This window comes from Electrophorus electricus, chromosome 5, assembly GCF_041902795.1.
Source record: "Electrophorus electricus isolate QZ-2024a chromosome 5, ASM4190279v1, whole genome shotgun sequence".
Classification (NCBI taxonomy): Eukaryota; Metazoa; Chordata; class Actinopteri; order Gymnotiformes; family Gymnotidae; genus Electrophorus; species Electrophorus electricus.
In genome coordinates this window covers 18,165,071-18,179,593 of record NC_137501.1, presented here as the reverse complement: position 1 = coordinate 18,179,593, position 14,523 = coordinate 18,165,071, and positions in this window count along the sequence as shown.

Genomic DNA, 14,523 nt, shown 5'->3' with positions numbered 1-14,523 from the left:
AGTTGCAATTACTTTAAATTGTCACATTACAAAGACCTTGTTTCTCCCCTGTATAAACTCTTTTCACTTGAAATATGTGGTTTCTTAACACATTGTAAGTTATTCAGTTTGGTTAAAAACAAGATGTCTTGCCCTGAAACAGTGTTTAAGTTGAATATAAAGCTGTTTCATAGTGTTAAAAAGGTAAAGAACAGAGTTTCAATGTAAAGATTCTTCTTATAATGCATTCCCTTTTAGTCTAAAACACAATCTCTTGCCCTGGAACAGTGTTTAAGCTGAATACAAAGCTGTTTCATAGTGTGAAAAAGGTAAAGAACAGAGTTTCAAAGTAAAGATTCTTCTTATAATGCATTCCCTTTTAGTCTAAAACACAATCTCTTGCCCTGAAACAGTGTTTAAGTTGAATATAAAGCTGTTTCATAGTGTTAAAAAGGTAAAGAACAGAGTTTCAATGTAAAGATTCTTCTTATAATGCATTCCCTTTTAGTCTAAAACACAATCTCTTGCCCTGGAACAGTGTTTAAGCTGAATACAAAGCTGTTTCATAGTGTGAAAAAGGTAAAGAACAGAGTTTCAAAGTAAAGATTCTTCTTATAATGCATTCCCTTTTAGTCTAAAACACAATCTCTTGCCCTGAAACAGTGTTTAAGCTGATTACAATGCATAGAAGCCCTGTTTCTTTGTGGTTAGAGGTGTACAAACAGAGTTGCAATTACTTTAAATTGTCACATTACAAAGACCTTGTTTCTCCCCTGTATAAACTCTTTTCACTTGAAATATGTGGTTTCTTAACACATTGTAAGTTATTCAGTTTGGTTAAAAACAAGATGTCTTGCCCTGAAACAGTGTTTTAGTTGAATATAAAGCTGTTTCATAGTGTTAAAAAGGTAAAGAACAGAGTTTCAAAGTAAAGATTCTTCTTAAAAGGCATTCCCTTTTAGTCTAAAACACAATCTCTTGCCCTGAAACAGTGTTTAAGTTGAATATAAAGCTGTTTCATAGTGTTAAAAAGGTAAAGAACAGAGTTTCTAAGTAAAGATTCTTCTTATAATGCATTCCCTTTTAGTCTAAAACACAATCTCTTGCCCTGAAACAGTGTTTAAGTTGAATATAAAGCTGTTTCATAGTGTTAAAAAGGTAAAGAACAGAGTTTCTAAGTAAAGATTATTCTTATAATGCATTCCCTTTTAGTCTAAAACACAATCTCTTGCCCTGAAACAGTGTTTAAGTTGAATACAAAGCTGTTTCATTGTGTGAAAAAGGTAAAAAACAGGGTTTCAAAGTAAAGATTCTTCTTAAAAGGCATTCCCTTTTAGTCTAAAACACAATCTCTTGCCCTGAAACAGTGTTTAAGTTGAATATAAAGCTGTTTCATAGTGTTAAAAAGGTAAAGAACAGAGTTTCTAAGTAAAGATTCTTCTTATAATGCATTCCCTTTTAGTCTAAAACACAATCTCTTGCCCTGAAACAGTGTTTAAGTTGAATATAAAGCTGTTTCATAGTGTTAAAAAGGTAAAGAACAGAGTTTCTAAGTAAAGATTCTTCTTATAATGCATTCCCTTTTAGTCTAAAACACAATCTCTTGCCCTGAAACAGTGTTTAAGTTGAATACAAAGCTGTTTCATAGTGTGAAAAAGGTAAAGAACAGAGTTTCAAAGTAAAGATTCTTCTTATAATGCATTCCCTTTTAGTCTAAAACACAATCTCTTGCCCTGAAACAGTGTTTAAGCTGATTACAATGCATAGAAGCCCTGTTTCTTTGTGGTTAGAGGTGTATAAACAGAGTTGCAATTACTTTAAATTGTCACATTACAAAGACCTTGTTTCTCCCCTGTATAAACTCTTTTCACTTGAAATATGTGGTTTCTTAACACATTGTAAGTTATTCAGTTTGGTTAAAAACAAGATGTCTTGCCCTGAAACAGTGTTTAAGTTGAATATAAAGCTGTTTCATAGTGTTAAAAAGGTAAAGAACAGAGTTTCAATGTAAAGATTCTTCTTATAATGCATTCCCTTTTAGTCTAAAACACAATCTCTTGCCCTGGAACAGTGTTTAAGCTGAATACAAAGCTGTTTCATAGTGTGAAAAAGGTAAAGAACAGAGTTTCAAAGTAAAGATTCTTCTTATAATGCATTCCCTTTTAGTCTAAAACACAATCTCTTGCCCTGAAACAGTGTTTAAGTTGAATATAAAGCTGTTTCATAGTGTTAAAAAGGTAAAGAACAGAGTTTCAATGTAAAGATTCTTCTTATAATGCATTCCCTTTTAGTCTAAAACACAATCTCTTGCCCTGGAACAGTGTTTAAGCTGAATACAAAGCTGTTTCATAGTGTGAAAAATGTAAAGAACAGAGTTTCAAAGTAAAGATTCTTCTTATAATGCATTCCCTTTTAGTCTAAAACACAATCTCTTGCCCTGAAACAGTGTTTAAGCTGATTACAATGCATAGAAGCCCTGTTTCTTTGTGGTTAGAGGTGTATAAACAGAGTTGCAATTACTTTAAATTGTCACATTACAAAGACTTTGTTTCTCCCCTGTATAAACTCTTTTCACTTGAAATATGTGGTTTCTTAACACATTGTAAGTTATTCAGTTTGGTCAAAAACAAGATGTCTTGCTCTGAAACTATGTATAAGCCAATTATAATGCGTGGAAACGTTGCCTCCTTGTGGTTAGAGGTGTAAAAACAGAGTTGCAATTACTTTCAAGGGTCACATTAGAACCATGTTAAAACAACTTGTTCTCCCCTGGATAAACTCTTTTCACTTGAAATATGTGTTTTCTTAGGCTATTGTAAGTTATTCAGTTTGGTCAAAAACAAGATGTCTTGCTCTGAAACGCTGTATAAGCCGATTACAATGCATAGAAACCCTGTTTCGTTGTGGTGAGACGTGTTCAAACAGAGTTGCAATTACTTTAAATTGTCACATTACAAACACCTTGTTTCTCCCCTGTATAAACTCTTTTCACTTGAAATATGTGGTTTCTTAACACATTGTAAGTTATTCCGTTTGGTTAAAAACAAGATGTCTTGCCCTGAAACAGTGTTTTAGTTGAATATAAAGCTGTTTCATAGTGTTAAAAAGGTAAAGAACAGAGTTTCTAAGTAAAGATTCTTCTTAAAAGGCATTCCCTTTTAGTCTAAAACACAATCTCTTGCCCTGAAACAGTGTTTAAGTTGAATACAAAGCTGTTTCATAGTGTGAAAAAGGTAAAGAACAGAGTTTCAAAGTAAAGATTCTTCTTATAATGCATTCCCTTTTAGTCTAAAACACAATCTCTTGCCCTGAAACGGTGTTTAAGTTGAATACAAAGCTGTTTCATAGTGTGAAAAAGGTAAAGAACAGAGTTTCAAAGTAAAGATTCTTCTTATAATGCATTCCCTTTTAGTCTAAAACACAATCTCTTGCCCTGAAACAGTGTTTAAGCTGATTACAATGCATAGAAGCCCTGTTTCTTTGTGGTTAGAGGTGTACAAACAGAGTTGCAATTACTTTCAATTGTCACATTACAAAGACCTTGTTTCTCCCCTGTATAAACTCTTTTCACTTGAAATATGTGGTTTCTTAACACATTGTAAGTTATTCAGTTTGTTTAAAAACAAGATGTCTTGCTCTGAAACTATGTATAAGCCAATTATAATGCGTGGAAACGTTGCCTCCTTGTGGTTAGAGGTGTAAAAACAGAGTTGCAATTACTTTCAAGGGTCACATTAGAACCATGTTAAAACAACTTGTTCTCCCCTGGATAAACTCTTTTCACTTGAAATATGTGTTTTCTTAGGCTATTGTAAGTTATTCAGTTTGGTCAAAAACAAGATGTCTTGCTCTGAAACGCTGTATAAGCCGATTACAATGCATAGAAACCCTGTTTCGTTGTGGTGAGACGTGTTCAAACAGAGTTGCAATTACTTTAAATTGTCACATTACAAACACCTTGTTTCTCCCCTGTATAAACTCTTTTCACTTGAAATATGTGGTTTCTTAACACATTGTAAGTTATTCCGTTTGGTTAAAAACAAGATGTCTTGTCCTGAAACAGTGTTTAAGTTGAATATAAAGCTGTTTCATAGTGTTAAAAAGGTAAAGAACAGAGTTTCTAAGTAAAGATTATTCTTATAATGCATTCCCTTTTAGTCTAAAACACAATCTCTTGCCCTGAAACAGTGTTTAAGGTGAATACAAAGCTGTTTCATTGTGTGAAAAAGGTAAAGAACAGAGTTTCAAAGTAAAGATTCTTCTTAAAAGGCATTCCCTTTTAGTCTAAAACACAATCTCTTGCCCTGAAACAGTGTTTAAGTTGAATATAAAGCTGTTTCATAGTGTTAAAAAGGTAAAGAACAGAGTTTCTAAGTAAAGATTCTTCTTATAATGCATTCCCTTTTAGTCTAAAACACAATCTCTTGCCCTGAAACAGTGTTTAAGTTGAATATAAAGCTGTTTCATAGTGTTAAAAAGGTAAAGGACAGAGTTTCTAAGTAAAGATTCTTCTTATAATGCATTCCCTTTTAGTCTAAAACACAATCTCTTGCCCTGAAACAGTGTTTAAGTTGAATACAAAGCTGTTTCATAGTGTGAAAAAGGTAAAGAACAGAGTTTCAAAGTAAAGATTCTTCTTATAATGCATTCCCTTTTAGTCTAAAACACAATCTCTTGCCCTGAAACAGTGTTTAAGCTGATTACAATGCATAGAAGCCCTGTTTCTTTGTGGTTAGAGGTGTACAAACAGAGTTGCAATTACTTTAAATTGTCACATTACAAAGACTTTGTTTCTCCCCTGTATAAACTCTTTTCACTTGAAATATGTGGTTTCTTAACACATTGTAAGTTATTCAGTTTGGTCAAAAACAAGATGTCTTGCTCTGAAACGCTGTATAAGCCGATTACAATGCATAGAAACCCTGTTTCGTTGTGGTGAGACGTGTTCAAACAGAGTTGCAATTACTTTAAATTGTCACATTACAAACACCTTGTTTCTCCCCTGTATAAACTCTTTTCACTTGAAATATGTGGTTTCTTAACACATTGTAAGTTATTCAGTTTGTTTAAAAACAAGATGTCTTGCTCTGAAACTATGTATAAGCCAATTATAATGCGTGGAAACGTTGCCTCCTTGTGGTTAGAGGTGTAAAAACAGAGTTGCAATTACTTTCAAGGGTCACATTAGAACCATGTTAAAACAACTTGTTCTCCCCTGGATAAACTCTTTTCACTTGAAATATGTGTTTTCTTAGGCTATTGTAAGTTATTCAGTTTGGTCAAAAACAAGATGTCTTGCTCTGAAACGCTGTATAGGCCGATTACAATGCATAGAAACCCTGTTTCGTTGTGGTGAGACGTGTTCAAACAGAGTTGCAATTACTTTAAATTGTCACATTACAAACACCTTGTTTCTCCCCTGTATAAACTCTTTTCACTTGAAATATGTGGTTTCTTAACACATTGTAAGTTATTCAGTTTGGTTAAAAACAAGATGTCTTGCCCTGAAACAGTGTTTAAGTTGAATATAAAGCTGTTTCATAGTGTTAAAAAGGTAAAGAACAGAGGTTCTAAGTAAAGATTCTTCTTATACTGCATTCCCTTTTACTCTAAAACACAATCTCTTGCCCTGAAACAGTGTTTAAGGTGAATACAAAGCTGTTTCATTGTGTGAAAAAGGTAAAGAACAGAGTTTCAAAGTAAAGATTCTTCTTAAAAGGCATTCCCTTTTAGTCTAAAACACAATCTCTTGCCCTGAAACAGTGTTTAAGTTGAATACAAAGCTGTTTCATAGTGTGAAAAAGGTAAAGAACAGAGTTTCAAAGTAAAGATTCTTCTTATAATGCATTCCATTTTAGTCTAAAACACAATCTCTTGCCCTGAAACAGTGTTTAAGTTGAATACAAAGCTGTTTCATAGTGTGAAAAAGGTAAAGAACAGAGTGTCAAAGTAAAGATTCTTCTTATAATGCATTCCCTTTTAGTCTAAAACACAATCTCTTGCCCTGAAACAGTGTTTAAGCTGATTACAATGCATAGAAGCCCTGTTTCTTTGTGGTTAGAGGTGTACAAACAGAGTTGCAATTACTTTAAATTGTCACATTACAAAGACCTTGTTTCTCCCCTGTATAAACTCTTTTCACTTGAAATATGTGGTTTCTTAACACATTGTAAGTTATTCAGTTTGGTTAAAAACAAGATGTCTTGCCCTGAAACAGTGTTTTAGTTGAATATAAAGCTGTTTCATAGTGTTAAAAAGGTAAAGAACAGAGTTTCTAAGTAAAGATTCTTATAATGCATTCCCTTTTAGTCTAAAACACAATCTCTTGCCCTGTAACAGTGTTTAAGTTGAATATAAAGCTGTTTCATAGTGTTAAAAAGGTAAAGAACAGAGTTTCTAAGTAAAGATTCTTCTTATAATGCATTCCCTTTTAGTCTAAAACACAATCTCTTGCCCTGAAACAGTGTTTAAGGTGAATACAAAGCTGTTTCATTGTGTGAAAAAGGTAAAGAACAGGGTTTCAAAGTAAAGATTCTTCTTAAAAGGCATTCCCTTTTAGTCTAAAACACAATCTCTTGCCCTGAAACAGTGTTTAAGTTGAATATAAAGCTGTTTCATAGTGTTAAAAAGGTAAAGAAGAGAGTTTGTAAGTCAAGATTCTTCTTATAATGCATTCCCTTTTAGTCTAAAACACAATCTCTTGCCCTGAAACAGTGTTTAAGTTGAATACAAAGCTGTTTCATAGTGTGAAAAAGGTAAAGAACAGAGTTTCAAAGTAAAGATTCTTCTTATAATGCATTCCCTTTTAGTCTAAAACACAATCTCTTGCCCTGAAACAGTGTTTAAGCTGATTACAATGCATAGAAGCCCTGTTTCTTTGTGGTTAGAGGTGTACAAACAGAGTTGCAATTACTTTAAATTGTCACATTACAAAGACTTTGTTTCTCCCCTGTATAAACTCTTTTCACTTGAAATATGTGGTTTCTTAACACATTGTAAGTTATTCAGTTTGGTCAAAAACAAGATGTCTTGCTCTGAAACGCTGTATAAGCCGATTACAATGCATAGAAACCCTGTTTCGTTGTGGTGAGACGTATTCAAACAGAGTTGCAATTACTTTAAATTGTCACATTACAAACACCTTGTTTCTCCCCTGTATAAACTCTTTTCACTTGAAATATGTGGTTTCTTAACACATTGTAAGTTATTCAGTTTGTTTAAAAACAAGATGTCTTGCTCTGAAACTATGTATAAGCCAATTATAATGCGTGGAAACGTTGCCTCCTTGTGGTTAGAGGTGTAAAAACAGAGTTGCAATTACTTTCAAGGGTCACATTAGAACCATGTTAAAACAACTTGTTCTCCCCTGGATAAACTCTTTTCACTTGAAATATGTGGTTTCTTAACACATTGTAAGTTATTCAGTTTGTTTAAAAACAAGATGTCTTGCTCTGAAACTATGTATAAGCCAATTATAATGCGTGGAAACGTTGCCTCCTTGTGGTTAGAGGTGTAAAAACAGAGTTGCAATTACTTTCAAGGGTCACATTAGAACCATGTTAAAACAACTTGTTCTCCCCTGGATAAACTCTTTTCACTTGAAATATGTGTTTTCTTAGGCTATTGTAAGTTATTCAGTTTGGTCAAAAACAAGATGTCTTGCTCTGAAACGCTGTATAGGCCGATTACAATGCATAGAAACCCTGTTTCGTTGTGGTGAGACGTGTTCAAACAGAGTTGCAATTACTTTAAATTGTCACATTACAAACACCTTGTTTCTCCCCTGTATAAACTCTTTTCACTTGAAATATGTGGTTTCTTAACACATTGTAAGTTATTCAGTTTGGTTAAAAACAAGATGTCTTGCCCTGAAACAGTGTTTAAGTTGAATATAAAGCTGTTTCATAGTGTTAAAAAGGTAAAGAACAGAGGTTCTAAGTAAAGATTCTTCTTATACTGCATTCCCTTTTACTCTAAAACACAATCTCTTGCCCTGAAACAGTGTTTAAGGTGAATACAAAGCTGTTTCATTGTGTGAAAAAGGTAAAGAACAGAGTTTCAAAGTAAAGATTCTTCTTAAAAGGCATTCCCTTTTAGTCTAAAACACAATCTCTTGCCCTGAAACAGTGTTTAAGTTGAATACAAAGCTGTTTCATAGTGTGAAAAAGGTAAAGAACAGAGTTTCAAAGTAAAGATTCTTCTTATAATGCATTCCATTTTAGTCTAAAACACAATCTCTTGCCCTGAAACAGTGTTTAAGTTGAATACAAAGCTGTTTCATAGTGTGAAAAAGGTAAAGAACAGAGTGTCAAAGTAAAGATTCTTCTTATAATGCATTCCCTTTTAGTCTAAAACACAATCTCTTGCCCTGAAACAGTGTTTAAGCTGATTACAATGCATAGAAGCCCTGTTTCTTTGTGGTTAGAGGTGTACAAACAGAGTTGCAATTACTTTAAATTGTCACATTACAAAGACCTTGTTTCTCCCCTGTATAAACTCTTTTCACTTGAAATATGTGGTTTCTTAACACATTGTAAGTTATTCAGTTTGGTTAAAAACAAGATGTCTTGCCCTGAAACAGTGTTTTAGTTGAATATAAAGCTGTTTCATAGTGTTAAAAAGGTAAAGAACAGAGTTTCTAAGTAAAGATTCTTATAATGCATTCCCTTTTAGTCTAAAACACAATCTCTTGCCCTGTAACAGTGTTTAAGTTGAATATAAAGCTGTTTCATAGTGTTAAAAAGGTAAAGAACAGAGTTTCTAAGTAAAGATTCTTCTTATAATGCATTCCCTTTTAGTCTAAAACACAATCTCTTGCCCTGAAACAGTGTTTAAGTTGAATATAAAGCTGTTTCATAGTGTTAAAAAGGTAAAGAACAGAGTTTCTAAGTAAAGATTATTCTTATAATGCATTCCCTTTTAGTCTAAAACACAATCTCTTGCCCTGAAACAGTGTTTAAGGTGAATACAAAGCTGTTTCATTGTGTGAAAAAGGTAAAGAACAGGGTTTCAAAGTAAAGATTCTTCTTAAAAGGCATTCCCTTTTAGTCTAAAACACAATCTCTTGCCCTGAAACAGTGTTTAAGTTGAATATAAAGCTGTTTCATAGTGTTAAAAAGGTAAAGAACAGAGTTTCTAAGTAAAGATTCTTCTTATAATGCATTCCCTTTTAGTCTAAAACACAATCTCTTGCCCTGAAACAGTGTTTAAGTTGAATATAAAGCTGTTTCATAGTGTTAAAAATGTAAAGAACAGAGTTTCTAAGTAAAGATTCTTCTTATAATGCATTCCCTTTTAGTCTAAAACACAATCTCTTGCCCTGAAACAGTGTTTAAGGTGAATACAAAGCTGTTTCATTGTGTGAAAAAGGTAAAGAACAGGGTTTCAAAGTAAAGATTCTTCTTAAAAGGCATTCCCTTTTAGTCTAAAACACAATCTCTTGCCCTGAAACAGTGTTTAAGTTGAATATAAAGCTGTTTCATAGTGTTAAAAAGGTAAAGAACAGAGTTTCTAAGTAAAGATTCTTCTTATAATGCATTCCCTTTTAGTCTAAAACACAATCTCTTGCCCTGAAACAGTGTTTAAGTTGAATATAAAGCTGTTTCATAGTGTTAAAAAGGTAAAGAACAGAGTTTCTAAGTAAAGATTATTCTTATAATGCATTCCCTTTTAGTCTAAAACACAATCTCTTGCCCTGAAACAGTGTTTAAGGTGAATACAAAGCTGTTTCATTGTGTGAAAAAGGTAAAGAACAGGGTTTCAAAGTAAAGATTCTTCTTAAAAGGCATTCCCTTTTAGTCTAAAACACAATCTCTTGCCCTGAAACAGTGTTTAAGTTGAATATAAAGCTGTTTCATAGTGTTAAAAAGGTAAAGAACAGAGTTTCTAAGTAAAGATTCTTCTTATACTGCATTCCCTTTTACTCTAAAACACAATCTCTTGCCCTGAAACAGTGTTTAAGCTGAATACAAAGCTGTTTCATAGTGTGAAAAAGGTAAAGAACAGAGTTTCAAAGTAAAGATTCTTCTTATAATGCATTCCCTTTTAGTCTAAAACACAATCTCTTGCCCTGAAACAGTGTTTAAGCTGATTACAATGCATAGAAGCCCTGTTTCTTTGTGGTTAGAGGTGTACAAACAGAGTTGCAATTACTTTCAATTGTCACATTACAAAGACCTTGTTTCTCCCCTGTATAAACTCTTTTCACTTGAAATATGTGGTTTCTTAACACATTGTAAGTTATTCAGTTTGGTTAAAAACAAGATGTCTTGCCCTGAAACAGTGTTTTAGTTGAATATAAAGCTGTTTCATAGTGTTAAAAAGGTAAAGAACAGAGTTTCAAAGTAAAGATTCTTCTTAAAAGGCATTCCCTTTTAGTCTAAAACACAATCTCTTGCCCTGAATCAGTGTTTAAGTTGAATATAAAGCTGTTTCATAGTGTTAAAAAGGTAAAGAACAGAGTTTCTAAGTAAAGATTCTTCTTATAATGCATTCCCTTTTAGTCTAAAACACAATGTCTTGCCCTGAAACAGTGTTTAAGTTGAATATAAAGCTGTTTCATAGTGTTAAAAAGGTAAAGAACAGAGTTTCTAAGTAAAGATTCTTCTTATAATGCATTCCCTTTTAGTCTAAAACACAATCTCTTGCCCTGAAACAGTGTTTAAGTTGAATATAAAGCTGTTTCATAGTGTTAAAAAGGTAAAGAACAGAGTTTCTAAGTAAAGATTATTCTTATAATGCATTCCCTTTTAGTCTAAAACACAATCTCTTGCCCTGAAACAGTGTTTAAGTTGAATACAAAGCTGTTTCATTGTGTGAAAAAGGTAAAAAACAGGGTTTCAAAGTAAAGATTCTTCTTAAAAGGCATTCCCTTTTAGTCTAAAACACAATCTCTTGCCCTGAAACAGTGTTTAAGTTGAATATAAAGCTGTTTCATAGTGTTAAAAAGGTAAAGAACAGAGTTTCTAAGTAAAGATTCTTCTTATAATGCATTCCCTTTTAGTCTAAAACACAATCTCTTGCCCTGAAACAGTGTTTAAGTTGAATATAAAGCTGTTTCATAGTGTTAAAAAGGTAAAGAACAGAGTTTCTAAGTAAAGATTCTTCTTATAATGCATTCCCTTTTAGTCTAAAACACAATCTCTTGCCCTGAAACAGTGTTTAAGTTGAATACAAAGCTGTTTCATAGTGTGAAAAAGGTAAAGAACAGAGTTTCAAAGTAAAGATTCTTCTTATAATGCATTCCCTTTTAGTCTAAAACACAATCTCTTGCCCTGAAACAGTGTTTAAGCTGATTACAATGCATAGAAGCCCTGTTTCTTTGTGGTTAGAGGTGTATAAACAGAGTTGCAATTACTTTAAATTGTCACATTACAAAGACCTTGTTTCTCCCCTGTATAAACTCTTTTCACTTGAAATATGTGGTTTCTTAACACATTGTAAGTTATTCAGTTTGGTTAAAAACAAGATGTCTTGCCCTGAAACAGTGTTTAAGTTGAATATAAAGCTGTTTCATAGTGTTAAAAAGGTAAAGAACAGAGTTTCAATGTAAAGATTCTTCTTATAATGCATTCCCTTTTAGTCTAAAACACAATCTCTTGCCCTGAAACAGTGTTTAAGCTGAATACAAAGCTGTTTCATAGTGTGAAAAAGGTAAAGAACAGAGTTTCAAAGTAAAGATTCTTCTTATAATGCATTCCCTTTTAGTCTAAAACACAATCTCTTGCCCTGAAACAGTGTTTAAGCTGATTACAATGCATAGAAGCCCTGTTTCTTTGTGGTTAGAGGTGTATAAACAGAGTTGCAATTACTTTAAATTGTCACATTACAAAGACTTTGTTTCTCCCCTGTATAAACTCTTTTCACTTGAAATATGTGGTTTCTTAACACATTGTAAGTTATTCAGTTTGGTCAAAAACAAGATGTCTTGCTCTGAAACTATGTATAAGCCAATTATAATGCGTGGAAACGTTGCCTCCTTGTGGTTAGAGGTGTAAAAACAGAGTTGCAATTACTTTCAAGGGTCACATTAGAACCATGTTAAAACAACTTGTTCTCCCCTGGATAAACTCTTTTCACTTGAAATATGTGTTTTCTTAGGCTATTGTAAGTTATTCAGTTTGGTCAAAAACAAGATGTCTTGCTCTGAAACGCTGTATAAGCCGATTACAATGCATAGAAACCCTGTTTCGTTGTGGTGAGACGTGTTCAAACAGAGTTGCAATTACTTTAAATTGTCACATTACAAACACCTTGTTTCTCCCCTGTATAAACTCTTTTCACTTGAAATATGTGGTTTCTTAACACATTGTAAGTTATTCCGTTTGGTTAAAAACAAGATGTCTTGCCCTGAAACAGTGTTTTAGTTGAATATAAAGCTGTTTCATAGTGTTAAAAAGGTAAAGAACAGAGTTTCTAAGTAAAGATTCTTCTTAAAAGGCATTCCCTTTTAGTCTAAAACACAATCTCTTGCCCTGAAACAGTGTTTAAGTTGAATACAAAGCTGTTTCATAGTGTGAAAAAGGTAAAGAACAGAGTTTCAAAGTAAAGATTCTTCTTATAATGCATTCCCTTTTAGTCTAAAACACAATCTCTTGCCCTGAAACGGTGTTTAAGTTGAATACAAAGCTGTTTCATAGTGTGAAAAAGGTAAAGAACAGAGTTTCAAAGTAAAGATTCTTCTTATAATGCATTCCCTTTTAGTCTAAAACACAATCTCTTGCCCTGAAACAGTGTTTAAGCTGATTACAATGCATAGAAGCCCTGTTTCTTTGTGGTTAGAGGTGTACAAACAGAGTTGCAATTACTTTCAATTGTCACATTACAAAGACCTTGTTTCTCCCCTGTATAAACTCTTTTCACTTGAAATATGTGGTTTCTTAACACATTGTAAGTTATTCAGTTTGTTTAAAAACAAGATGTCTTGCTCTGAAACTATGTATAAGCCAATTATAATGCGTGGAAACGTTGCCTCCTTGTGGTTAGAGGTGTAAAAACAGAGTTGCAATTACTTTCAAGGGTCACATTAGAACCATGTTAAAACAACTTGTTCTCCCCTGGATAAACTCTTTTCACTTGAAATATGTGTTTTCTTAGGCTATTGTAAGTTATTCAGTTTGGTCAAAAACAAGATGTCTTGCTCTGAAACGCTGTATAAGCCGATTACAATGCATAGAAACCCTGTTTCGTTGTGGTGAGACGTGTTCAAACAGAGTTGCAATTACTTTAAATTGTCACATTACAAACACCTTGTTTCTCCCCTGTATAAACTCTTTTCACTTGAAATATGTGGTTTCTTAACACATTGTAAGTTATTCCGTTTGGTTAAAAACAAGATGTCTTGCCCTGAAACAGTGTTTTAGTTGAATATAAAGCTGTTTCATAGTGTTAAAAAGGTAAAGAACAGAGTTTCTAAGTAAAGATTCTTCTTAAAAGGCATTCCCTTTTAGTCTAAAACACAATCTCTTGCCCTGAAACAGTGTTTAAGTTGAATACAAAGCTGTTTCATAGTGTGAAAAAGGTAAAGAACAGAGTTTCAAAGTAAAGATTCTTCTTATAATGCATTCCCTTTTAGTCTAAAACACAATCTCTTGCCCTGAAACAGTGTTTAAGCTGATTACAATGCATAGAAGCCCTGTTTCTTTGTGGTTAGAGGTGTACAAACAGAGTTGCAATTACTTTCAATTGTCACATTACAAAGACCTTGTTTCTCCCCTGTATAAACTCTTTTCACTTGAAATATGTGGTTTCTTAACACATTGTAAGTTATTCAGTTTGTTTAAAAACAAGATGTCTTGCTCTGAAACTATGTATAAGCCAATTATAATGCGTGGAAACGTTGCCTCCTTGTGGTTAGAGGTGTAAAAACAGAGTTGCAATTACTTTCAAGGGTCACATTAGAACCATGTTAAAACAACTTGTTCTCCCCTGGATAAACTCTTTTCACTTGAAATATGTGTTTTCTTAGGCTATTGTAAGTTATTCAGTTTGGTCAAAAACAAGATGTCTTGCTCTGAAACGCTGTATAAGCCGATTACAATGCATAGAAACCCTGTTTCGTTGTGGTGAGACGTGTTCAAACAGAGTTGCAATTACTTTAAATTGTCACATTACAAACACCTTGTTTCTCCCCTGTATAAACTCTTTTCACTTGAAATATGTGGTTTCTTAACACATTGTAAGTTATTCCGTTTGGTTAAAAACAAGATGTCTTGTCCTGAAACAGTGTTTAAGTTGAATATAAAGCTGTTTCATAGTGTTAAAAAGGTAAAGAACAGAGTTTCTAAGTAAAGATTATTCTTATAATGCATTCCCTTTTAGTCTAAAACACAATCTCTTGCCCTGAAACAGTGTTTAAGGTGAATACAAAGCTGTTTCATTGTGTGAAAAAGGTAAAGAACAGAGTTTCAAAGTAAAGATTCTTCTTAAAAGGCATTCCCTTTTAGTCTAAAACACAATCTCTTGCCCTGAAACAGTGTTTAAGTTGAATATAAAGCTGTTTCATAGTGTTAAAAAGGTAAAGAACAGAGTTTCTAAGTAAAGATT